Raw genomic sequence first — 27,501 nt, 5'->3', positions numbered from 1 at the left:
CAGCAAGTCCCACAGGGCTGTTCGTTAGCGAGCTTCACCTTGTACAAGAACATTCACGACACACACGTAATCACTACTGGACGTGTATAGAAAGAACAAGAAACACCTGTTAATCTCACTCTGTGCACAGGTAAGCCAATGACCCATTTGGAGTTTCATTAACTCGGAGATATGCTTGTAGTTTCTAAACATCGGAATCTGTAAAAGTAGAAATAGGTGTTGATATTTTTTTTCAAATAATTCCTTTCTTATTTTTTAAATACTCGCCGATAAGAAAGGCCAACTTCATTCTTATATGTTGTGATTCTCTTTCATTTCAGATTCCAATTCGTGCCATTCGACTTCGTAATTTCTTCACTCTGTATCTCAATTCTTGCTGGTATGAATAGAAATTAATCTTTACAGCATACAGTAGTAGAGTTCTGCTAGCTAATCTGCTTACAGTTGTATACTAGTAAGGTTTGGTTCAGAACCATGGAATTTAGACTACATTTAATAATATATAGTATTTTAACATTTTTACATTGAAGTATGTCGGAAAATATCCCCTAGAAACTTCGTTCTATTAAACTAACAGATTGTTAGAAGGCACCAGTAACTAATTTATTAGAATCCTTCCTCTTTTCCTACTATATTTTAATTTAAAAACGCTTCTTTCAGCAGCGATCCGCTCCGGCTTTCCACGCGAGCAATTTTGAATTTGTGGCGATAAGACTTAAAAGATTTCGTTGTAGAATACATTATTAGTATTCCTTCCGACGTCTCAGTGCGGCGTTTTTCCAAGGCCCTTCCAGCCCCTACGTGTTAGCTGGCCCCTTTCCGTCTATGCGATATTTTAACTATTCCTGCGCTTTCATTAAAACGATAGGGTACAGATCTCTGCACATGGTTATGAGGGTGTTTAGGGGTTGTAGTAAGGATGTAAAGGAGAGGGCATATAAGTCTATGGTAAGACCCCAACTAGAGTATGGTTCCAGTGTATGGGACCCTCACCAGGATTACTTGATTAAAGAACTGAAAAAAATCCAAAGAAAAGCAGCTCGATTTGTTCTGGTTGATTTCCGACAAGAGAGTAGCGTTACAAAAATGTTGCAGAGTTTGGGCTGGGAAGAATTGGGAGAAAGAAGAGCTGCTCGACTAAGTGGTATGTTCCGCGCTGTCAGCGGAGAGATGGCGTGGAATGACATTAGTAGACGAATAAGTTTGAGTAGCGTTTATAAAAGTAGGAAAGATCACAATATGAGGATAGAAGTTGGAATTCGAGGACAAACTGGGGCCAATATTCATTTATAGGAAGGGAAGTTAGGGATTGGAATAACTTACCAAGGGAGATGTTCAATAAATTTCAAATTTCTTTGAAATCATTTAGGAAAAGGCTAGGAAAACAGATAGGGAATCTGCCACCTGTCCTAAATGCAGATCAGGATTGATTGATTGATTGATTGATTGATTGATTGATTGATTGATTGATTGATTGATTGATTGATTGATTGATTGATTGATTGATTGATTGATTGACATTGCTCTTAAACTATTCGTGCAAGTTCAGTTCTGTAAAGGGCATTGTCATTTTAAGATTGATTAGATCATTTATCATTTATCTCAAAATATGGTTTCTAATTTTAAGGTTTTTTAAAACTCAAAATAAGGTTTCTAATTTTAAGGTTGATTTGTTTCTACTGTCAACTATAACACGAACTCTTGAATAATCAATCAATCATTCTTCTGCATTTAGGGCTATCTCCCAAGTGGCAGATTCCCTTCAATTCCTTACCTAGTCTTTTATTAAATGATTTCAGACCTTTGAAATTTATAGAACATTTCCCTTGATAAATTATTCCAGTCCACAACTCCTTTTCTTATAAACGAATATTTTCTTCAATTTGACCTCTTCAATTCCAACTTTTACCTTCATATTATGATCCTTCCTACCTTTAAAAGCTTCACTCCAGTTTATTCGTAGTATTCATCTACTAATGCCATTCCAAGTCCTCTCTCCACTGACACCTCGTCTCCTTACTCCCAAGTCTTCCCAGCCCAAAGTTTGCGAAAATTTCGTAACACTACTCTTTCGTCGGAAATAACCCTGAACAAATCGTGCTTCTTTCCTTTGGGTCTCCACGAACCGCGTAGCAAGGGGGGAGGATAGGTGGGGTGGGGGAGTCCTAACCGGCTTGCCGGCGGACTTGAAAGAAATAGAATACCTCTCGCAGACCAAACACAACCCCCCGTGGATGGGGGACGCAGACGAAGAATACACCCACGGCATCCCCTGCCTGTCGTAAGAGGCGACTGAAAGGGGCGACCAAGGGATGGTCGAATTACAACCATGAGACTACCTGTAATTCGTATCATCACGCAGGGAACACCATGGGTCGTTTTTACTTGCGCGTAGTACCACTGTGTTAGGTAAGGTTTGTGATTAGTAGAGACAGTGCGTGGCTCAGGATGCATTTTACAGTACCTGTGATTCGTACCCCTATATGAGCAACACCATGGGAAGAGCGACACCATGGTTCTGCCTTGTCTATGTTTAGTACCCACTCTGTGAGGAACAGCACGGGATAGTGCGGGTTCCTGTGGTTAATCCGCTTATGTGAGGAACACCATAGGTTTGTGTTGCATGTGCGAATTTCATTACCTGTGAGTAGTACCATAATGTGTGGAATACCGTGAGTCTACGCTACTTCTGATTAATACCGCAACATGACAAATAGCATGGTTCTATTTTCCTAGCGATAAGTACCATTGAGGGGCCGACGACCTGCATTTTGGACCTGTTTCGACTACAAGCATCGATTCAGTATTGTGCGTTAGAAGCAGTCTCTTGGTCAGTAATACTATTATTTAACGCTAGTTTCTGGGAATGTGGGGCATTGCGAGTCGGATCCACTGATTGTTTTAAGTTCATATCCAGCTACCCATTCTTTAATCGTCCTCACGTTTTCGAATTCTGGTCATTGGAGGATAATGGATTTTTAAATTGTCATAACATTTTGTCTCATTTCGTACCGTTAGGGGCCGATGACCTAGATGTTAGGCCCCTCTAAACAAACGTCATCATCATCCTTTGGATCTTTTACAGTTCTCGAATAAAGTCCCATATAATTATTGGACTCATACTCTAATTGTTGGTTTTACCAGCGACGTGTACATTCTCTCCTGTACATGCTTAAGACAACCTCTAAATACCCTCATAACCATATGAAGACATCTGTAACCTTTATTTACAACCTCCTCCCTTTTACAAATAGGACATTTTTATAGATCCTCCTCTGCTCAATTCTTTCGCACACACTTGAAGTCCATCCTTGACGCAATGGCAGAAACTGTTTCTTTTTAAATGGGACTATATTCATTTCACCCAAGAATAGCGACAACTTAAGTGAAATGCTTATTTTGCAAATACGACGAATACTTTTGGACATATTAAAGGGTGTCATTTGTGTAGGCATTAGACAGAATGCGGTGCGCCACTCGCTGTGCTCTACGTGACTCACGCCTTGTTGATCAACACACGTACCTCGCCCTTATCTCGAGCGAGCCACGAGAAACTGTATGATGTACAGCATTACAAAACTTCTGCTTCGTTGACGTTGATTGGTTATTTCGTTTAAATCGCTATTAAGTACAGGAGCCTGGCACAAGTAAGGGGACGCAATGCCAGGACTCAGCTCAGGGCCCCGTAGTCGCCAACCCACGCTCCAAAGTTCAGAGCCCCTGGGGTTCTTACTAGTCGCCTCTTACGACAGGCAAGGGTTACCGTGGGTGTTTTACCCCCCCCCCCACATGGGGGATCCCAAGTTAAGAGCCCTGTAACACGAGAAATTAGGGACTGGAATAAATGATTCATGGAAATGTTTGGAACATTTTAAAGTTCTTTCAAGTAATTTAAGAAAATACTGTTTCCTTGAGGATGTACGCCCACTGAAATCCACAATCCAAGAAATCCCTCACCATTTTTTGTTTACAATTTCCATGCGTTGCAGATGTGGTTTGCTACGCCAAGTAGTCTGCAGTTAGCTTGGTTTGTTATCCCGTTTACATTTTTCGAAGCTTTGGATATTTCTAGTGACGTGACGGTAACATGCTTATTACCACGATCTAAACAATTAACTTTTGATTTACAATTCAAAAGGTGATTAGGCTAATAAAGAAGCCTCTTTCTGTTAGCCTTTGTCCTCTTTACGTGGATATGGTTCTTATATATTTCATAAGAAATAAAATGAAATGGAGTCAGATAATTAATCCACCGATTCTCCTATTTTTAACAAGTTGTGATCCGGAGGTGATTCTTTTACTATCCAGAGCTTTCTGATCTGTAATGAACTAAGCATCTCTAGGCCTTGGATAGAGAACGTGAAATCTATCTGCAGACCAATAAGGGTAGAATATCTCCAGAACGAGAAACTTAGAAGTATATGGATAGGATTAGTGAAGTTCCGAACAATGGACAGTAGGTTCAGGATATAGAAAGAGAATGGGTGGCATACAGGGATGCTGTAGTAGAAACGGCAAGATAATGCCTAGTGGTGGTAATCGTTTTAAGAGAAAGTAAAACCAGACAACCATCCTCTATTAACACTAATCAGAAAAAATGAGAGGGATCCGACACTTCGAAAAAATTGAGGTATCTGCCAAAGAAAGATAAGGGTCACGAAGGGCGTGAAAATGAGACTCCCTAGGCCTGGACACCTAATACCGTCAGTGTCTAAAAATAACTAGTTGACCAAGGGAGGTCGGATAGGATAGATGAAAGTAAGGAGCCTGACACAAGTGGAAGCAATACCAGGACTCAGCTAAGGGGCCCGCAGTCTCAAACCCACGATCACAAGTTGACAGCCTCTGGTACCCCTTTTAGTCACCTGATACGACAGGTGGGGAATATCGTGCTGTTATTCTGCCGCCCCCACCCACAGGTTTTTTTAGTATGTTCATATTTTGTTCCTTGTAGGTTTCATTTGTAGAGTTCCTGAAGTATCTCTAAAGAAGAATGATATACCTCATTCTGGCTTTCATTCTTTCTGCTTTGCAAATGCATGGATTCCATAGAAACCCGGTAATACTAATGGCGCAAGTAAAATGATTTTGCTGCTCTAAATATGTCTGATGGTCCTTATCGCGTATGAGAGAACATTCTTTAATCCCTCAATGTTCCAAAGCATTGTCATTGTTATTAATCCAAGGTGACTCTGGTACTTTTAGAATTGAGGCTGACACACCCATGTCCCCTTCAATGCCCTTCTTTAGAAAATATGTAAACAGATTCCTTTGTCGTACCTTGCATTAGCTTTCATAACTGGGGACATGTCATTTTATCACCTTTTAGATCATTTTTGTTCCATTTACAATGTCTGCTCCATGGTAGGGGTAGTGGTGGTGGTCTCTTACTGCTTTTATCCAGGAGGGGTGATAATTATCTTCCCCTTTCTGATTGCCATTGTTTTCACCCCCTTGTTTTTTCTTATCTCTGGTAAATGAGGAAAATCAGTAAGTATGTATGTATGTATGTTCCGTTCATTTGCGCTGACGGTGGCCTGCACCTTGTGATGCTTTCGCAATTTAGTAGGATTTGGAGAGGCAGCTAGTTCAGAACCTTCTAGTTTGTTCTATTAGCTGACTGTCTTGTTTGGGATGAATTCTTGATTGATTTTTGAACTTTCATTATATTTGAAAGACTCTGAAGTATGAGGTCCAAAATGTAGTCTATTTAATTTTTCTTTCTTGTATCCTTTTCATTGTTTCTTTTCGTTAAACGATGCTTGCATCCTTTGCATAGATGGGTTAACTTGTATTTATTTCTTTACATAATGTCATATTCCCTTTTTCACATACGGTACCTGTACACTCCTGGAGCAGTCATACGTTCCAGCTTCCGTATTCTATTCGAAGATAGTCATCTTTGACGATACTCCTGCATTGCTACCGCTGCTCCACTCCCTGTGCCTTCTTTGGAATTCATTATCGGAATATGTACGATGGCGTCGTCCTTCCGGTTATACGCCCTTTGCTCTAAACATCAGCTTGTTCCCCTTAATATCACTATTTTAGTAGCACTAAAATTTGCACCAACGAATCGTAGTTATTTCTTTGATTATATTACTTTCAATAATTCCACAATATATTCTCGTTCAGACATAATTAAGGCAATAAACAAGAGAAATGAATACACGACCAACTCCAAAGCGAAGCCAATTACTTACTGTCGACATTTATCCAGTTTCTGATGATCATTGAACACGTTCAAGCATATAAAAGCATTTGTCGCGTAGAATCCTAAATCGGTAATATGCACTTTCCATTTAGGGTTCTACGATCACTGTAATACATAAGACCACAGCCGTAAAACAGTCTACTATTAAGTAGGCGACGCTTAAAAGAAAGGGAAACAATGAAGAAGATCGTGCCACGGCTCTTTCCTTTTTTTCGAGTCCGTCTAAAAGTTCTAAGAGTTTACATTACATTCTCCTACCTTGAGTTTGGCTACAACTTATCAACAGATCTGCAAAATATAATTATAAATTTACAAGAGCTCTCCTGAAAAATGAAATGAAATGGCGTTTAGTGCCGGGAGTGGCCGAGGACATGTTCGGCTCGCCCGGTGCAGGTCTCTTGATATGACGCCCGTAGGCAACCTGCGCGTCATGATGAGGATGAATGACGAAGGCGACACATACACCCAGTCTCCGTGGAAAGGAAATGAACCAATAATTGTTAGAATTCCCAATTATGCCTGGAATCGAACCCGGGACCCCTGTGACCAAAGGCCACCACGCTAACCATTTAGCCATGGAACTGGACATTAAATGAAAACACAATATCTAAAATGGACAGTAAGGTTTTCCATTCTCGTACGTCACCTTACGCCCACTCCTTGAACATTTTTTTTCTTGCTATTTGTTTGGGGCTTCGACCCATGTGGATCTTCTGCCCCTAACTCCTTGAACGTACTCAGCCTTTCTGACTACCACATTAGGCTGACCAGTTTCTTGGTTAGTTGTGTGTCGAACTTGCTAGTGGCAGTGGTGGTATTCATTGTCTTAAGTTAAGAGGAAGTATAACGAGACAACCATTCCCTATTAACCTCTTACGACAGGCAGGGGATACCGTGGTTGTATTCTACCGCCCCCACCCACGGTCGGGGGTAAGGAGTCACACTTCAAAAATTGAAGGCATTGACGAAACAAAGACAAGGGCCACGAAAATGGTGATTACTGTTTTAAGAGGAAATACCAATGAGAACCATCCTATATATAACACTAATCGGAAAGAAAAAGAAAGGGTCCCACATTTCGAAAAATGAAGATGTCTGCCAAAGCAAGACAAGGGTCACGAAGGGCGTGGAAAATGACACCCTAGTACTCCCAACCTTAGAGCTTCGGGGTCGGAAAAGGAGTTGACCATGGGAGGTCGGATTGGAGAGATGAATGTGAGGAGCCTAGCGCAAGCGGGAGCAATGCCAGGACTCGGCTAAGGGCTCCGTGGTCTCCAGTCCACGCTCCCATGTTAAGAGCCCTCGGGGCATCTGTTAGTCGCCTCCTACGACATACGATATACACGAGATACCGTGGATGTATCCTACCGCCCCCCCCCCCCCCCCCCCCAGGTGGATCGCAATTACTTTCTCCGTCTCCTGTCACGGTCGCCAAATCTTGCGTAGAATCGTAAATCTATAACATGGCACTTAACTGTTAAATATATAATTTTAACTCCTTGTGGATGGGGGACGCAGATGAAGAATACATCCACGGTATCCCTGCCTGTCATAAGAGGCGACTGAAAGGGCTCCAGGGGCTCTCAACTTGGGAGCGTGGGCTGGTGACCGCAGGACCATTAGCTGAGTCTTGGAATTGCTTCCATTTGTGCAAGGCTCCCCAATTTCATCTACCCTGTCTGACCTCTCTTGGTCAACTCTTGTTCTTTTCCGACCTCAACGGTATTCTAGCATTCGAGTCCTAGGGAGTCTCTCATTTTCACGCCCTTCATGATCCTTGCCTTTCTTCGTCCGTTACTTCACTTTTCTAAGTGACGGATCCCTTCTCTCTCTCTCTCTCTCTCTCTCTCTCTCTCTCTCTCTCTCTCTCTCTGACCCTGTGGGTGGGGGACGTAGACGAATAATACACCCACATTATTCCCTGCCTGTCATAAGAGGTGACTAAAAGGGGCGACCAATGGATGATTGTATTAGAATCATGAAACTACTTGTGGTTAGTACCAACATGCGGGGAACAACCTGGATCGCCTTTACCTGAGAGTAGAACCACTGTTAGGTTCACAACAGGTTTGTGATTAGTAGCAGCAGAGAGTTGCTTCACTGTGGGTTTACCGTACCTGTGATCAGTGCAACTACAGTATATGTGAGGAACACCATTGGTTTGCGCTGCCTACGAGTGGCGTCATTGTATGAGGAACACCATAGTTCTGCATTACCTGTGCGACGTACGATACTTGTGAATAGTACCATAATGTGTGGAACACCGTTAGTCTACGCTACTTTTGATTAGTACCGCAGGTATTGTCCTTGTTGGACTGATCTAAATCTATAGGCGTACCCCAGTTCATTTAATTTAATTCTATTTTAATATCAACAGTTTCAGTTAAATTAAGCATGGGGCAGCTGATGGGTGTAATGGAGAGCTGCAGAGGTTTCAAAGTATTATTAGATTTTCGTAACATTTTCAGCGTGATATATCAAGCAATCACGCTGATAAATTACTCTCAGCTCTCCGCTTAAAATGCCTTTAAGGTATTTATGATCTCGGCCACAATTTGACTTGTACACTATTATGGGGAAACCCTAGTCTTAGATACTACTGGTGTGGTTTCAGTGTCCATTAACTGACCTCATCGGGGACCTGTTCGAATTCATCACGACGTGATGTGGTAGCCTCAGTCACGGGTTCACGGGTAGCAGGAGTGCTGTCTTGCACACAGTTCATTCCCAGTTGAAGCAGACTGTTTATTATAACCGCTCAGTTGTTTGCTCCCAGAGAGTATGTGGAACATGTTGCCAACCTTAATCAGCGCGTTTTTTCGCAGACGTTTCTGCAACTTCCTAACCTAAGCGGGAAAGGTTGATTTAGCCCTATTCGAATTTTTTACGTTGAACCCAGTCCATTCTGGGTTTCTAAGGTTTTTGGTAACAAATATTGTAGGTTCCAGGATTCGGGATATGGATACGGCTGGTAGTCGTTAGTTTAAGGTTAGGATATGAATTGTTTTCAATGTAGAAGGTAAGGGGGTGAGGGGATGGTTAGCGTGATATCTTCTCCCCTGCCAATGGGAGGGGGGAGGAGCCCCAGAAAATATCTTATTCCCTTCCACAATCTTTTCTTCTCAACCCATATGTCTATGGGGACTGAAGTTTGTCTTAAACGGTAATAATAACCCCAATAACTATAGATTCGACACTAATATAGGCAGTAGCGGCGATTGGGAATTAAAAGTGCGGGGGGGGGGGGGATATATATATATAAGACAACGAACAACACCCGGGTTTGTGGGATATAGCGGGCAGGGGGAGGGGGGCGTATATGCATCAAAACTAAAATAAAGGCTACAAAATGGTAAGTTTTTTAATGCTCTCTCAGCGAACTTCGACAGAGAAATATACGGCATCCAGTACATTTCACCCCCTTTCCTCCCCCGCCCGTAGGGGTCTTACCCCAGTTTTCTTTCCCAAATAGTAAGTCAAATGTGTACCCTGTTTGAGAGCTATGCTGGAAGATGCATACGTACATCCATAATCGCGGTCATTTTCGACATTATATTTCACCCCCTTCTAACCCCCATCCCAATTGGTAGTGAACTTTGACTTAAGCGGCATCCAGACACAGTCCCTCTCAACGAACCTAAAAACTGTGGATTTGACACTAATATCGGCCATTTTCGGATATTTTTACATTTCACCTCATTCCCTTAGGGGTGCTAGGGGTTTATTGCCCCTACCGTAATTTTTTCCAGATAGTAAGTTATATGTATAAAGTTCGGTTGACAGCTATGCTGGAACATACAAAGTCCATAATCTCGGTAATTTTTTTAAATTTTCATTTTCACCCCTTCTCTCCCCCTATGCCGATGGGGCTGAACTTGGACTTAAACGACATCCGGAGTGTCGCTGCTCATCTCAGCGACCCTGAAAATTACAGATTCGATCATTTTTATATGCCAGCCCCTACTAATACCCATCCCTAGGAGGTACTAGGGGTGGCTACCCCCCCCCCCCTCCACAATGTTCGTCTCCAAATACTAAGTCATAAGTGTAGCACGTTTGGTTGAAATTGCTCCAGTGGTTTAGAAGATGTGGAATTTATACACGTAGCCTATGTACTTCCATTTTTATATATTTTATGGACTCTCCTTTTTCTCAATGGGGGCTCGGCCCCCAAACCCTCAGTTGCTCCTCGTTGGGACTGTGTTATAACTCGTGTCATTCCAATGTGAATATTCTACATTTTTCACAGTTTCTAATTTTTTTTCACATAATGCACAGCTACTCTTCAAACATTGTGCAGATCTATCAAAGTTGGTCATATGACATGAAAGTACATCACGATCACGGCATGTTGGATTGCTATTTCCAAATGACAGGCATTGGCATGAACCTCGTAGCAAGAAGCATACTTTATAAAACATGGCGGTGTGTTCCCATCCTCCTCATATACAGCATTTATTGCAAAGACTATCATAATACAGCGTAAGTCGCTGTCGCCTAGCGACAATGTGTCCATCAAGTAGATTCAATATTTGTGCGGCTTTGCAAGTAAATTAATTACATAAAATTACCCAGCATAAAAAACTATCCGTCGGATTTCGTTCAAACCACTTCCTAAACAGTCTGAGAAGTAACAACGTGTGAAATTCTCAGCGAAATCGGTCCGGTAGTTTGAGTCCATGTGAGACAGTTTGTTATGGATGGATGGATGGATGGATGGATGGGGGTAGACACTATTATAGCACAAGCATTGTAGGGTTTTTAATACTTATTTATCGTGTTTTATTTTGGAGATAAACTTTCAAACATGTAATTCAACATGGTTGAACAATTATAATGAAGTGATTATTGCAACTAATGGCCAGGCTGACTTTCTTAACTCAACTACAATATTATAATAAATTTTTTATTGCAACCAATGGCCAGATACATACACAAAATTATACAAGAGCTAAACTAAAATAGTTCTTTCACTATAGAATGTTGTCAAATTCTGGTCTTTGATTACACTTTAGTGCATATCACCACAGGCGCATTCGCACGATTTACAAATACATTGAGTCAAGATCACTAATGTTCATTCTTACAAAGCTTGTAGTGGGAGCCATGTCCCGCAGAACATATTCCTGTATGCCTGAGCAAGACCAACTCCAATACTCAGACCACAATGCAGAAGAAACATGGCTGCCGTACCGGGCCAAAGCTGAGATGGCGACGAATAACCTAATAATAGTCGTAAAAAATTTGTAGTACGAAAATGTTTCATGGTATCAAACACGCAATATTTGAAACTTTTTTTTCTAGTTGCTTTACGTCGCACCGACACAGAGGTCTTATGGCGACGATGGGGTGGGAAAGGGCTAGGAAAGGGAAGGAAGCGGCCGTGGCCTTAATTAAGGTACAGCCCCAGCATTTGCCTCGTGTGAAAATGGGAAACCACGGAAAATCATTTTCAGGGCTGCCGACAGTGGGGTTCGAACCTACTATCTCCCGAATACTGGATACTGGCCGCATTTAAGCGACTGCAGCTATCGAGCTCGGTGAAACATAAAATAACAGTGGTGATTTTAATTACGTTCTCTCTGAGAGTATGTCACATAGAACGGACTTTGAAAGCTTTACAACAAACAGCAAGTTATAAGTACGACTTCATTTAAATGTAATAGCATATTCAAGAAAATTACAGACTAAGTGACATAACACCCACAAAAAAGTCTGTTTTCCTTCTCTTAACACTAGCACAACATCCTATTAGCTCATTATTCACCCTTCACCAAAATATTGCAGTGGAACAAAACTAGTAGGACACACACCCAACATACAAATTAGGCCTACAGACTAAGCAACATAACACCAAGCAAAGAAAAAAATCAGTTTTCCTCCTCTTATTAACAAAACATACGCATTAGCTAATTATTCACCCTTCACCAAAATATTGCAGTGGAACATAACTATTAGTGCACACATCCAACAAACAAATTAGGCCTACAGACTAAGTGACATAACATCAAGCACAAAAAATCAGTTTTCCTCCTAACGTATTAATACTAACACAACATACCCATTAGCTCATTATATTGCAATCGAACAAAACGAGCACTGTGCATATCCAACAAACAATTTTAAGGAACGTTTCTACACCATTCATTCGTAAGTTTTAGAACCTCCATTGTGAGTTTTAAAAGTGTTTCTACATTTAGTTTTGCTACTGCGAAGAGTCCAATAACATCTGTATGGTCAGAAAGTATGAAATACGATGTAGAAACTTGAATGGTAGCAGCTAGATCCAGCTCAGAATTATTTTCTGCCACTCCTAAAATCTTGCTAGCTTTATATGTCAGTTTAGAACTGACAGACTTCATCAAACATCAATGTCACAACATAATCATTGTGTTGGAGAAGTTTAGCCTTCTCCTTTAAAAATGCTTTTTTGTACTATTTGGACCTATTTTTGTCAAACATTGTCCTAAATAGACAGGATGTGGTAAAGTCATCACATGTGTACTCAACATGCGATAAGCCCCAGGAAAATGGTAAAACGCTGCTGCCCAGTAAATTAAGTTACAACTGTCCTACTGCAAACTTAATTTTAGTGTGTTCCATTTTTTCTTTTTCAAAATTTAAAATAAGGGCTTTTTAAGAAAGTTCACCAAAATAAGTACTCTATCACTCAGTTCAATACTACTTTCTTCATAATTTACAAGATGACTTACCAGAGTTTCGAATTTGCTCCATCTGCCACACTTCAGGCCATCCCGTCCTTCACATCCTAATAAAAACAATATTTTTCTGCAGGTAAAAGAGTGTTTTCAAAACGCACTTTAACCTTTAGGTCAGACACCACTTTAGAACTCACCACTAGAGATGGAATATCTTGGTCTTGAATTTTAAAGAAATCTATTACAATCCCATTGAATGGGCTCACATTTCTCTTCACTTTTGTCTTGAAAAACTGAAAATTATCTATATTATCCTCTTCACACCAACGTTTAAACGCTTCTTCGTCTCTGTAGCAATTGCTGTTTACGCTTTTCAGGGTTCTTTCTTTGTCGAGGCAAACTTATGGTATTATACGAAGGTTGATTCTCAAATATGGTTGGATAGGCTTCAGGTGCAATTTAGGATTCTTCCTATGGATGCGAATCAGTTCGCCATTCTCAACGGTAAAAAAAAAACACTTCACGCACAATAAACTTAGGGTCAAAATGTTTGATGCTGACAAGTCTCATTATTTACAGTGAAATTTTCACGATGAATGCAACGAACCCATTTCTCTCTTAAAACTTAGTCCTTTGGAAATGTGAAGGCAGAAATTCCCGAAAAATTGCCATAATTAGACTTACAGGGAGGTACACAACACGATCGACCCATGCTAATCTAAAATATGTACGTTACATTCTAAAACGACACTAATAACAATAACACACGAACACAAAGATAAACGAACACATAACCTATACGTGACCACGTGTAAACATCAGATAGTCTATACTAAGTATATTAAACTTCCAGAAAAAAAAAAGAACCGAACGACTCCTACACTTCTTTGTCACTATTGAAAGCAGCCACAAAAGCAGACCCGAAATATTTCATTCACAACGATAACTTTAAACTGGCATTCACGATCACACTGAATTCATTCATGGCCCGTGCTCACCACTATCTTGCTACAAATCGAAACGTGCCTTCAGGTCTGAGTATTGCAGTTGGTCTTGGCCTGAGGTAGCATGGTCCCTTCCATTCGAGGCCGACGAGAGAGACAGGCCATGGCCCGGTAAAGTCACGTGACAAGGCCAGTCCCAGGAATGGTCGAGTGAAGCCGGTTATTACATGTGTTCTTGCGGTGTTATTGCTAGTTTATTGTGAATTATGGAAGGAAATAACGGAGATTTTGTGTTTATGTGAATATGTTGGTGTTGTGCAACAGTTCCTTACATTCATAAGTGTTGTATGCGGAAGTGTAAGTATGTATTTATTTACAAAAAATGTATATAACCTCAACGTTCTTCAATTTATTCAGCAAAGTTTGGGCTGCAATACACGAGTTGGATAAATTACAACTCCAGTGCTGAGGATTGAGAGGTAATACATTCATATCCTATTTAATTACTTGTACATTACTTGTAATTACTTGTACATTAACCAGTTTCATTGGCAACATTTAATTTCTATGAGTGTGTATATCTTTACTGCAGTAAGATTTTTAGTTTTTGTCATCCAAGGCTAGTAAGAGACACTATGTTTCATTTAATTTCTAATTGAATAGGGTGGTTCCAAGATAACTTTCAGGGAGAGAGCATAATTTAAGTATTAAATATGATGCTGAAACCAGATTGTAAATAGCTTACAACAGGGCTACCTTTGATCCTGGATTTAATAAGATATTTCTTACATGAATGTTATTGTAAATATAGGCTTAATTGTACATTAATCATTAACATTATCTGAGTGTGCGTATCTTTACCTCAGTAAGATTTTTAGTTTTTGTTCAACCAAAGATAATAAGAGACACTATGTTTCATTTTATCTGTAGTTCAATGGTGTTCTTTTAGTGGGTTGAAATGCACTGAAATGTATTTTATTTACTACGCTATGATAGTCTCTCGCGTAAGCCTGGGGGTGCATTCTCTACAGTAAGACCGGCTGAGTCACGTGACATTCAGTGTATGACGTGCGCGCCGCGGCCTGTCTTTCTCGTCGGCCTCGCTTCCATTCATGTGACGTCACAGCGTCCGTACTATATAAATCTGTCCATATAGGCCTATTCGACTTTGTATTCAATTCCGTTAATAACGTGTAGCATGCTTGGGTAGACTGAAACTGAAATTGGTTGCGCAGATGTTATATGCAGAACGTTTCTCTTGCAAGTTCATAGTGATGGAGTGAATTTAGATACAGAGAGCTCTTTTTAAATACGTTTTTAACCCATTCCATGTACTTTAGGTTTTTATGTGTCGATTCCCAAATTATATAGACACCATAATATGTTAGAATGGGCTATTTTCAGTTTGAAAAGTTTAATTGCGGAGGTAACGGATAGCTTGGACAAATGTATGTCCCGTATTGCTCGAATACCTTGAACTACTCTAACTATTAACTGCAATCTCATCAGACTTGAGTTCATACATTCCATACTACTTATCTTCACAACTGAATTTCCTATCCTCTTTCCACCAGCATTACACACGCTCCGGCAGTACACTTGCTTATCCCTCTCAGGTCAGCAGCATATAGCCGTTCCTTTGTTGCAAATGGGCCTAGAATATGGAATTCTCTCCCCCATAACATTAGAGCCATAAAAACCTTTTAAATGCCTTTAAGTCGTCTTGACGTGAGCATCTCTTCGATGTGTGCCGCCAGGCTGAAGGAGTCTGGTAGAGTGAATGTGTGTGTGTGTGTGTGTGTGTGTGTGTGAATTTACGTTTAAGAACCATTGACAACGAAAATGCAATGTAAACTCAAAATTACCGTTAACTTACAAGTTTGCGGCTATGTTATCTGATGGAACCGTTCACAATGCGCCGATGTAAACTTAACTGCGAGTCCGTAAAATTAAGGGATTTTAAACTCTAAGCTCTTGTGGTTAATTTTGCGTGAAGTTTAAGACCCAGCCAATCAGAGCAGACGCAAACATTGTATTTTGTGCGGGATATAATGACTTCTTTCGACGAAATACTTGTCATTCTCTTTCAAAATAATCTTTGTGTGAATCATAAAAGGAAAAGGAATTAAAGACGCTGAAACGTGGAAATAAATATACTGTAGCTAAGAAATCTGACGGTAAATGGCGGGAGGCAATCTTGCAGCGCTGGCGACCGGGCGGGTGACAATCCCAGTCATAGATAAAACAGCGTCCCTGTATATTTTTTAACATTATGACAAGACTACTAGTTTACGAAAACGATATCATCCAAAGATCTCATCGGAGTGTGATAGCTAGGAGCATAGATATGCCGGTAAAGGGGATTTTACCCTTTTTATTAGAAAAGGGGAATCAAATGGTAAGGTAGTCAACCAGTTCAGGTTTCATCCGCATGTACAACACGAACTGATAAGGGTCATTTTTCACAGTAGATTAGACATTACCCTAAGATAACCTTCTTTGATTCAAGGGATGAACGCATTTTCTGCACCGTTGATTAGTTCGCCTTTTCAGATACACAGCTCCCAGGAGCAAAGCAAGAGATGTTTGAAGTAATATGAATTCCGCTAGCACGTTGATGGATTCAATCGAGGTATTAAAGTATAAAACTGCGAGATAGCCTAAAACCAGACTTCCGAGCTAAATAACATGGCAGTGTTTCGATTGGCTGCTGTGTGCTCTTTACGTTCATGTTACGTTCCTCCATTATGAATACCACACAAATTAACTTGCATTAATTTTACGGTTACCGGGCGAGTTACCCGTGCGGTTAGAGGCGCGCGGCTGAAAGCTTGCATCCGGGAGATAGTGGGTTCGAATCCCACTGTTGGCAGCCCTGAAGATGGTTTCCCGTGGTTTCCCATTTTCATTCCAGGCAAATGCTGGGGCTGTACCTTAAGGCCACGGTACGGCGTAAAGCCACTAGCAAAAAAAAATTACGGTTACGTTACGTCGTTACGTTTACGATTAAGTTTGCACAGTGAATGGGGCTTCACTGTGCTTATGTTATATTGTCATTCAACTTTTAATTTGTAACGATAGTTTTAAGATATGATTAAGAATATTTATAGTGCTTATGCCATTTTGTTTCGTATTTTGTTTCTAGTTTTCAAAGGTATTTTTAAGATAAGATTCTGAATATTTTTCTCAGATGTACACTGTTAATGAAGTGTAGTTAAGTGTAAGAGAGGACAATGAGTCTTAACTTTGCCACTACAAAGGCAAATATAATAATAATAATAATAATAATAATAATAATAATAATAATAATAATAATAATAATAATAATAATAATAATAATAATAATGTCGATAAATGACAAAATATAATTTTATTGCAGCCAAATAGCCATGCAAAGTGTATAGAAAAATACGCTAAAAAGATAAACATTTGACAATTTGCTGCATTATCTCAACACAAGTTACAATAATAATTCCTTGTTACTATTATTTGTGGAGACGTGCGTGAAGGTCCTTACATTTTAAGGTACCCTAGTGTTCTTTACTATACTCACTTAGACTTCGTACGATTTTTGCACTTGTCAAGGTATACTTTCACATTTTGTCTGTCATAGTTTGCACACTATTTTTTCATTCGGTTGGTAGAAACAGGGATTTTCACAAGTTATGGTCGAATCCGTGGACAGGCGTTTTTTTCCCTCCCTCTGTCGGATTTGTTCTGTCGTCTGCGGTGTAGATGGTAGTATTTTATTTTTAATGTCCTCAGTAAAGGTTTCCTTTTCTAGCTCGTAGGCTAATCGTGATGGTGCTGATTTTGATATAGCCTACCAAAGGTTAGTTTTAGGGTATCTTGTTTTGACAGTCTACTGTTGAGAGTTCTGACATTTTAAGGTGTTCCCATATTAGTCCAATGCCGTATGTAATTATTAACATAAATTTTGCCCTGAATAGTTCCATTGTTATTAGCAGTGGCGTATACTGAGGGCTACCAAGGCTATAGGTGAAGCCCAAACCTCACATGCGAACGATGGAAATCTAAAGCACATAATAATGTAAGCATCTGACACATTGTTCCATTTATAAACCTTGAAAGCAATGAAAAACGTCGCACGTATTTCTGAGAACAAGGCTTCGGAGACTGATATTGCAGCCCAGACTCTCGTACCTCTTCCCTCGACTCACCTCAGACGGCTAGCTGCTGTATGGCTCATTGGCGCGGGGACCGCAGGGGCTAGGTGTGGTAGGATTCGGCCCATCAGATCGCCACTGCTATCAACCATGCGTTACTCACAGTACATACTTCCTCACCTCATCCAAACTGAATTATATAGATAACAGAGCGCTGGTATTTCTCCCGTTTACTTCTACATCCTTGTAGGAAGACACTGCAGTGCTACTGTTATAGGAGCAATATACACTCATGCTCAGAAATTAAGAATAATGCTGATACATGGTAAAACAACGCTATGGTGGGTGGTTTGCGGTTTTAAATCACCTCGGGGTATGACCATGTGGTGCATTTGACCTGCGGTCGTCGCACGGTGGCGCTGGCAGCAGTCCAAATACGCAGAGGTGTGTTGGTGCATGTCAGAGTACGGTGCAGCGAGTAAGTGTGCAGATGTTTTCAGACGTGCTAATGGTAACTGTGTGGTGAAAATGGCTCAACGAACACATATTGATGACGTTATGAGGGGTAGAATAATAGGGCGACTGGAGGCTGGTCAAACACAGCAGGTCGTAGCACGGGCCCTCCGTGTTCCACAAAGTGTGATCTCAAGATTATGGCAGCGATTCCAGCAGACAGGAAACGTGTCCGGGCGCTACAGTACGGGACGTCCGCAGTGTACAACACCACAAGAAGACCGAAATCTCACCATCAGTGCCCGCAAACGGCCACAGAGTACTGCAGGTAGCCTTGCTCGGTACCTTGCCACAGCCACTGGAACACTTGTCTCCAGACACACTGTCTACAGACGACTGAACAGACATGGTTTATTCGCCCGGAGACCTGCAAGGTGCATTCCACTGACCCCTGTTCACAGGAGAGCCCGTAATGCCTGGTGTCAAGAACACAGTACATGGTCATTAGAACAGTGGCTCCAGGTTATGTTCACGGACGAGTCCAGGTATAGTCTGAACAGTGATTCTCGCCGGGTTCTCATCTGGCGTGAACCAGGAACCAGATACAAACCCCGTAATGTCCTTGAAAGGGACTTGTATGGAGGTAGTGGTTTGATGGTGTGGGGTGGGATTGTGATTGGTGCACGTACACCCTTGCATGTCTTTGACAGAGGAACTGTAACAGGTCAGGTGTATCGGGACGTCATTTTGTATCAGTATGTCCGCCTTTTCAGGGGTGCAGTGGCTTCCTCCTGATGTATGATAACGCACGGCCCCACCGAGCTTCCATCGTGGAGGAGTACCGTGAAACAGAAGATATCCGGCGAATGAAGTGGCCTGCCTCTTCTCCAGACCTAAACCCCATCGAGCGCGTCTGGGATGCTCTCGGTCGACGTATCGCTGCACGTCTTCAAACCCCTAGGACACTTCAGGAGCTCCGATAGGCACTGGTGCAAGAATGGGAGGCTATACCCTAACAGCTGCTCGACCACCTGATTCAGAGTATGCCAAGCCGTTGTGCGGCCTGTGTACGTGTGCATGGTGATCATATTTCATATTGATGTCGGGGCACATGCGCAGGAAACAGTGGCGTTTAGTAGCACATGTGTTTTGGGACGATTTTCTCAACTTATCACCAATACCGTGGACTTACAGATATGTTTCGTTTGTGTTCACTATGTGCCTATGCTATTAGCGCCAGTTTTGCGTAGTGCCACGTTGTGTGGCACTACAATATGCAATTATCCTTAATTTATGAGCATGAGTGTAGTTCAATATTTATAGGTACATCTGCTAAAATGAAATGCAATATTTCCGGTTTAGTGTTCTGTTCTGTTTTGTTGGTTGGAATCGAACCCATGATCATGGGTCGGACACTACCACTGATCTCCCGAGGAAGCTAACTAAGCAGTGAACGATGGGTACGACCGCTGTAAAATTCAATAGTTTTATTTAATGATGATGATGATGGTGCATGACATCTGTACAGGCTTGGTGGTGACCTAGGGAGGATAAAATGAATGGCAAAGACGTCATATTCGCCCTGTCGCCAAGCCAGGAGAATTAACAGTATGAGGGGGTTGACTCTGATAATTGAACCCGGGCTATCGGACCAAAGGCAAGCATTCTATCCATTTAGCCACGAAGCTGGACTTCAATTTGCTAAACCTTAGGCTACCATCTCGACTGATCAGGTGAGTATTGGCAGAGGCCAGGGCAGTAGCTTGTGAAGCAGCCTTGACAACACAGCAGGCTTCTCCGTTAGCTATTGGCTGCAGCTCAAAACGCTTAAGGCTTGACGTTCACTAAACTATCGACAAGGGGTAACCTAACTCTAGTGGTAGCTGACGTCTTGATCCCAGCATACGCCACTGGTTATTAGAGAAAGGTTTTAGTCCATTATACTATACAGAGTTATTCAGCTAAGTTGTCCACCTCAACTCTTGAACCGTTAAAGATATCGACGTTCTGTTTTCGCTTTCAGTAATGGTATAAGATGCGAGCTGAAGAGAAGACTAGCGGGACGTGAGGTGGGACACGGGGGAGCAGCTTTCTCTCTGTCGTCTCGGCTATGGCTCTTCCTAAAAGTATCGTCAGCCAGCAGCCAGTCTCCCTTTGATGATACAAATGGCCAGTCGAACAGTTCGGTAGTGTTGATCTTGTCTGTGTGTTGTGTTTTACAGCGATTTATATATTGAGACTTGCATAACTGTGTTATAAAACATTTATGTTATTATAGTGCTACTTTGTATTACTATTATGGAACCCTGCCGGAAGAAAGGAAAGACTATCCACAGCGAAGCTAGGGAGGTTATCAGACATGCTATCCAAGAATGTGATAATAATAATAATTTCGTGTGGCAGACGCTCCGATGAGGTTGGGCGGCATCTGCCATGTGAAGGTAACTGCGTACTATTGTGGTGGAGGATAGTGTTATGTGTGGTGTGTGAGTTGCAGGGATGTTGAGGACAGCACAAACACCCAGCCCCCGAGCCAATGGAATTAACCAATGAATGTTAAAATCCCCGACCCAGCCGGTAATCGAACCCGGGACCCTCATTCAGTTTTGTGTGTCACCAAGAAAAGTGACATAGGGACACAAGGATTGATGAAGATAATTTAGGCCTACAGACTATTGTTTCAAATATTATTTTATTTCATAGTTTTGCCTATCAAGGAAAGTGACAGAGGGACACAAGGATTGATTAAGCTAATTTAGGCCTACAGACTATTGTTTTAAATGTTACTTTATTTCATAGTTTTGTAAACATATGTGTACCTCAGGACTGAAGAGGCTAAACATTAACAGTGTTATATTGTCTGGGACAACACGTATCTTACCGGTACTCCTATTATTAGTGTAATTTGTTTTAAGAGTCCGAACATATTTCTCCTTAGCTTACAATAGACATTATATATTAACTGAATGGCTGAATGAGTGAATGACTGACTGCATGTCTGGATGAGTTGAATGATTGGATTGTAATCATAAAATTGTTATACGCACACATATTCAATCTGTTTATTATTATTATTATTATTATTATTATTATTATTATTATTATTATTATTATTATTATTATTATTATTTTCACGTAACGAACTTGCCGGGACATGTGTTTGAGAGAGAATGCATTCGTAACTCGGCACACTGACGAACGAAATTGACCTGCCTTTAGCTCACTTCATGAAAATTACTACATTTGAAATACAGGAAATAAATATCGTCTTCTTCTAGTAATGTAACCGTCATCGGACGTTGGCGATCATTTTGTAAAAATATGTAAAAAGTATTATAATAATTAATACAGTATATACATTAAAATAAAAATAACAGAAGCTCTTTCGATTTGCATCTTGAAGATGGACTCTGCCAGTGATAAAATCTAATTCTGAAGATGGCATAAATTCCCAGTGTCACTGGAAATTAACCTAGATTACTGTTAGTTGGAAACTGCCTTGTCTTAATATTTCGCTGGTCAGATGTAGTCTATTAATAAATGAATAATTTTGCCCACCTGCGGTATACAAAAATACATCAAGTGCCTTGCAGGAGAAGACCACATGAGGACACTGCGACTGCGAGGGCGAACGTTTTCAGAAACGCAAGTACATACACCAGCTTGGTGACGATAAGCCAGGGACGAGGGGCGAAGCGAGGGCTAACGCATTCCCGGCCACATTCCTAGCAAAACTCTTCTCTTGAGCTCCCATCTCAAGGGGCTTATAATCGGGCTTTCGTTACTATTCCATGGCCTCAATATCTTCTGAGATAATGGTACTAATATGTTCATTTTTATGGAACTACACTGTTTTCTACACTTAGCTTTGAACCTTCCGAATATTGCAAATTCAGCGCCGTGATTTTGGAACTCGGACAGATACTTCTCTAGAAAATGTAATGTATTCGAACGTGCATAATTTGTCAGCTGGGGACAGCCTGTTAGATTCGCGCTACGTATGAAACATGGGCTAGCTGTTGACGTTTAGAATTACTTCACCTTCTTCAGACATATAAGTATCTTCTCTGCTATGCTCGTATACACTGATAAATGTATGATATAACATTTTCAGTATCGCCATAGGTAACAGGTAAAGGAAAATCAGATTTGCAACAGATTTCCTTCCCTATTAGACTTTCCTTAGTCAACCATTGTTCTTTTCCGGTCCCGACGATATTAGGTTTGTGAAGCCTCATTTTGTTGATCCCAGGCCCCTAGGAATTTGACCGCATCTGCCCCCCCCCACTCCCTCCCCCTCCTTTTCGGCGGCCCTGCGTATAACCTTTGAAGCCAGATAAGCCCAAAGACACGAAGATACGATCGTGTAGCTGGAGATTGCAAATGTTGTGATTTAACAACATTCGCAAGAGGACAGTACCGTATAGCCAAAAGGTAAAAGAAAAACTTTAATCTTAAACTCCCCACATTCACTTCTTTTTAAGTCATGGTACGTATTCTAAACCAAGATAGCCACCAGCCCCCGCCTAATTTTACTACCAAAAGAATAATACGTTTTCAATGTAGATCTATGGTTCAGATATACACTATGTAAATGTGATCAGAAACACAAATCTCGTGCCAGCTACAAAGCCCGCTTAGCCCCTTCCTGGATCCGCCTCTGTGCACTACCAAGAGTTGTTTCGCATTTACATTTGATATCTTTCTGCCAACGAACCATTACGAGATTCTTAAAGTTACAAATAGACATGACATTTTTCTTATACCATTTTAGGAGGAAGTAAACATACTTATGCACGGTGTTTCAATTGTCGGGTAAAATTTACCCAGTGCGCGCCCATAAGTCACAAAACCGAGCTCGCGTCCTGACGGGTTAAAATATCCTGTTGTGAATCTTAGGTGATTAGTCCCTTTCATACTAGGAGCACCAGATATAGCCTTCCCTCGTATAAATGAGATTTTTATTATCCTATTTACATTGCTGCTTAGAAGTAGTCTAGTGGAAAGCTGAGCAGGTACCGGTTGAACAGTGTAACCCCTCTCCCCACCCCTCTGTCCCCGGGAATTGCCCATGCCAGAGCCTCTGTAGACCGTCTTTTTCTCACTTCACTTAGCGGGGGTTTCCTCCATTCTAGGAGCAGTTAACTTAATCACCACAACTATCAATATACGTGTTCCAGGAATCTTTGGAACAAACCCCTCTATTTGTATGAACAGTGACTATTAGTCTTACTACTTCCCGCTCTTGCTGGAGCTATTACTAAGGTATATGCTCACCGATCGAAGCTTGGAACACTTCATTCTTCGATCCTGCTGGGGGTGGAGATCCAATCCTCTTATCAACACCTCTTTTCATTCTTTGGTCACCCAGAAGTTTATATTTTAATTCTACCAGGATTTGAAATAGTATCACACACTATTAGTCAAAGTGAAAAGAAGGAAGCCTTCGGTACACTAGGAATAATTTATGATATGATTGGTCTTCTAGGTTTCGATTCACGAGCTCATATCACTTCAGCTACTATAATTATTGCCCGACCCTACAGGAATCAAAATTGAGAAAAGGTTTTCAGCCTAGCGACTTTAAGTGAGGGTTTATCAGTTGGTGTTGGGATATTGTAATTGAAAATATAATTTATCACTGCAAATAAGATAAGAGCAGCCGAGAATGTAGGAAATAAGAAGTTTATATGTATTATTTGAAAAGAAAGAAATATTAAGCTTTTAGCTAATTTAGTATGACATACTAAATAACTTAATCAGAAGTAGGTGTTAATTACTATACAATGGTTTAAGATACTGTACTTGCTTTGTCATCTGATGAATTTATGGCGTTGTTAATTCATATGATAAATGAGTTGATGTTAATTCTTTCAATTACAATAGGCATGAATCTGTGATCAGCTCCATCAATCTCTGAGCATTGGCCATTAGATAGTCCTGGTCGGTTTATAAAAAAAAGAAAACTTATTTGGCTAAGCCACGTCAACTTTTACCCCTAGGTGTAACAGTACCGTATACCCCTGTGGGTGGGGGGCGGTAGAATAACACCCACGGTATCCCCTGCCTGCCATAAGAGGAGACTAAAAGGGGCCTCAGGGGCTCTTAACTTGTGGAGTACAGAGCTCGATAGCTGCAGTCGCTTAAGTGCAGCCAGTATCCAGTATTCTGGAGATAGTGGGTTCGAACCCCACTGTCGGCAGCCCTGAAGATGGTTTTCCGTAGTTTCCCATTTTCACACCTTAAATAAGGCCACGGCCGCTTCCTTCCCGTTCCTAGCCCCTTCCTGTCCCATCGTCGCCATAAGACCTGTCTGTGTCGGTGCGGGGCCCTTAACGGAGTCCTGCATTGCTTCCACTTCTGCCAGGCTCCTCATTTTCATCTATCCTATCCGACCATCTTGTTCAACTCTTGTTTCTATCCGACCCCAACAGAGGTCGATATCTTCATTTTTTGAAGTGTCGGATCCCTTTTTTCCTCTCTGATTAGTGTTACATAGAGGATGGTTGCCTAGTTGTACTTCCTCTTAAAACAATCATCACCACCAGCACCTAACAGGACCGTATCCAACGTCGGCTGAAACGTTGCTTACGAGATGTGTACGCAATGGCTGACCACAACGTGTCAACAAGCAAGCTGAGGTAGCGAACAGGGAAGAGCGCGCGCTAAGGGAACTTCCTACCTACATGACCACGCCCCACAGGTCACTCAGAAGGACGCTTACTAAGTAATTGGACTAGACACTATACTAGATCATATCGTAAGATGATACAAGATAACTCTCCTTGCTAAGCATGTGGGCGCACCTGGAACGGATTAGGAATTTTCTTTGATACCTCGGTATCTTTGTACAGTGGTCCATACTCTTACAATGCACATCAACAGACAAATTTTTAATTAGATTTGTCTTAAGAGTTTTGGAGGTAGGTAGAAGAGACATTCTCGATTTTGGTGTAGCGAGCCTTGCCTTTCCAAATTGAAGATCTCGATGCAAGAAGGAGATAACTCCACTTTTTTTTCGTAAAACACATTTTTAGTGCTGCATAAAGGGAAAAAAATTGCGCTTTTTTCTGTGGAAGAACGGGATTTGTCATACTCATATACCGGCCTCTATGAGCTGTAGACTCTTATCCCTTATATCACTTCGGTGGAAGAAAGGGATAAATACTGGAGATATCCCTATTTTGCACAGATATCCGGAACCAGGCCATAGCTTTCTGCCTTGCGACCGACGTTTTTCATTGATGTTGAACAGGATCTTGTTCGGAACTACGTCAGTCATCTAAGGCCACTGTTCCTAAAGAATGTTAAGAGTAAGACGAATGTAAAATCCAGTGTATCTCGATATCGTAGTTTCCGCTATTCAAGCACATCAGATGTCTTGCAATGCTGTGACCATCAGAGTGCAGAAGAGTTTTCTTTGAAGCCTGGACAGCAAGTAACACTCACTGCTGAGCCTGCATATAACAGTAGGCTTTCCGTTAAGGATGCCAAACTCAAGCATACATTGAAACTTGCATCGCAGTATGTTTATAAGAGTGACATGTGCTACTATGAATCTCTGATATCGGAATCGGGTTTGTGTTCCAAAAGTGATGATTCTTCTTCTTAGAGTATGACTCATTTAACTTGAAAGTGCCAGAGAATATGCCTTAATATTGCTTCTTATATATTACTTATATTTACAAATTAATGACAATATTTCAAGCAAAAAAATGTAATAATTTTTTTTCCCCACTTCGGTACAAAAAAAGGGATAAGTATAATTTTAATTTTGCCGATTAGGGCCTACTTAAAAAGCAATGAATTTATTTTGTTAACTTTGTCTACAAAATAAACTTTGGATCCTTAATCAACCTGTATGAACAATAGAATGAAATAGTGTCTAGATTTTTAAATTAGTTTTTGTGCCTCCTGAAAAATTTGTAAAATGTCTTCAATTTTAAAGAAAAAGTCTCATTTGAAGTTACGTCAAATTATACTTGTTGCAGGTCGCAACCTTGAAGATTTTCCTCGTTTCCAATGTTCACATCAGGGAAATGCTGGAGGTGTACCTTTCGGCTATTGTCGCTTCCATCAGTCCTAGCTCTGTCCTATCCCATTTTCTCAGACTGCCTTAGTCGACGTAAAACAATGGAAAGGAAATATATTTTTCTTTTTGTTTCAGGTCAAGATGGTGGACAACATCCAGTTTCCTTTAAACGAGGCAAACGATCAACTTCTAGAATTTCTCAAGTGTTCAGTTTGTTGGGAGCAGATGATTGGTAACATCGAACAGTGTTCCAATGGTCATGCCATTTGTGTCAACTGCAGACCAAGACTTAGGAAATGTCCCCAGTGTTCGATTATATATACAGGGATACGCAACCGCATTGCTGAGGATATAGCTGCGTCAATTATGTACCCATGTCCCAAAAATCCCGCTTGCAAAGTCCGGATGCCAGCACACAAATACCACTTGTTCAATGTACATGAATGTATCACAAAATTCTTCGTATGCCCTATGAAAGACCATGCGTCCTGCTCGTGGGAAGGCAGTAGAAGCGAACTTGTGAATCATTTTAAGAGGGAACATCCTGGATTCCTCCTGACAGGCAAAAACTTTTGGTTTACGTGGCGTTCTAGTTTCAATACACGAGCACTCATGCTCACAGATGACGATATTTTCTGGTATTTCACACATGTAGACGACTCCAGAAATGTATTTATTGGTGTTCAATATATTGGCCCTAAAAATGCTTCAGAATTCGAGTATGGATTTCATATTTATAATAGTAATACCTATAATATTAGAAAGGTACACGACTGCGAAGACTCTGAAAAGTCACTCATTCAGAGCAAACAGTGTATGTCCAGTACCCTTGACGTCCTAGAACAATACAGGAATGACAATAATGAAATAAATTACAAAGTTCATATATGTCGGAATGTCCCTGAAGACTGATAACATACTCAGGAAGTGTGTTTGTATTTAACAAGACATTCCCGGTTAAGAGATTATCCAATGTAGATTTAAAACGCAGTGCGCTGGAAGCACGTCGTAATTTATTTTAATGTATGTTTTCACTAAATAGCACTGTTCATTCAAGGAACATAGTGATATA

At 40.9% G+C, this 27,501-nt stretch overlaps 1 long non-coding RNA gene across 1 annotated transcript; it reads left to right on the top strand.

The window, feature by feature from the left end:
* On the top strand, nt 1-27,501 carry LOC136871699 (uncharacterized). The gene is made up of 3 exons (XR_010859795.2): nt 1-130; nt 321-379; nt 26,565-27,501. It is a non-coding gene; the product is annotated as an uncharacterized lncRNA (long non-coding RNA).

This window comes from Anabrus simplex, chromosome 4, assembly GCF_040414725.1.
Source record: "Anabrus simplex isolate iqAnaSimp1 chromosome 4, ASM4041472v1, whole genome shotgun sequence".
Lineage (NCBI taxonomy): Eukaryota > Metazoa > Arthropoda > Insecta > Orthoptera > Tettigoniidae > Anabrus > Anabrus simplex.
This window is presented reverse-complemented; position numbering and strand designations above follow the sequence as displayed.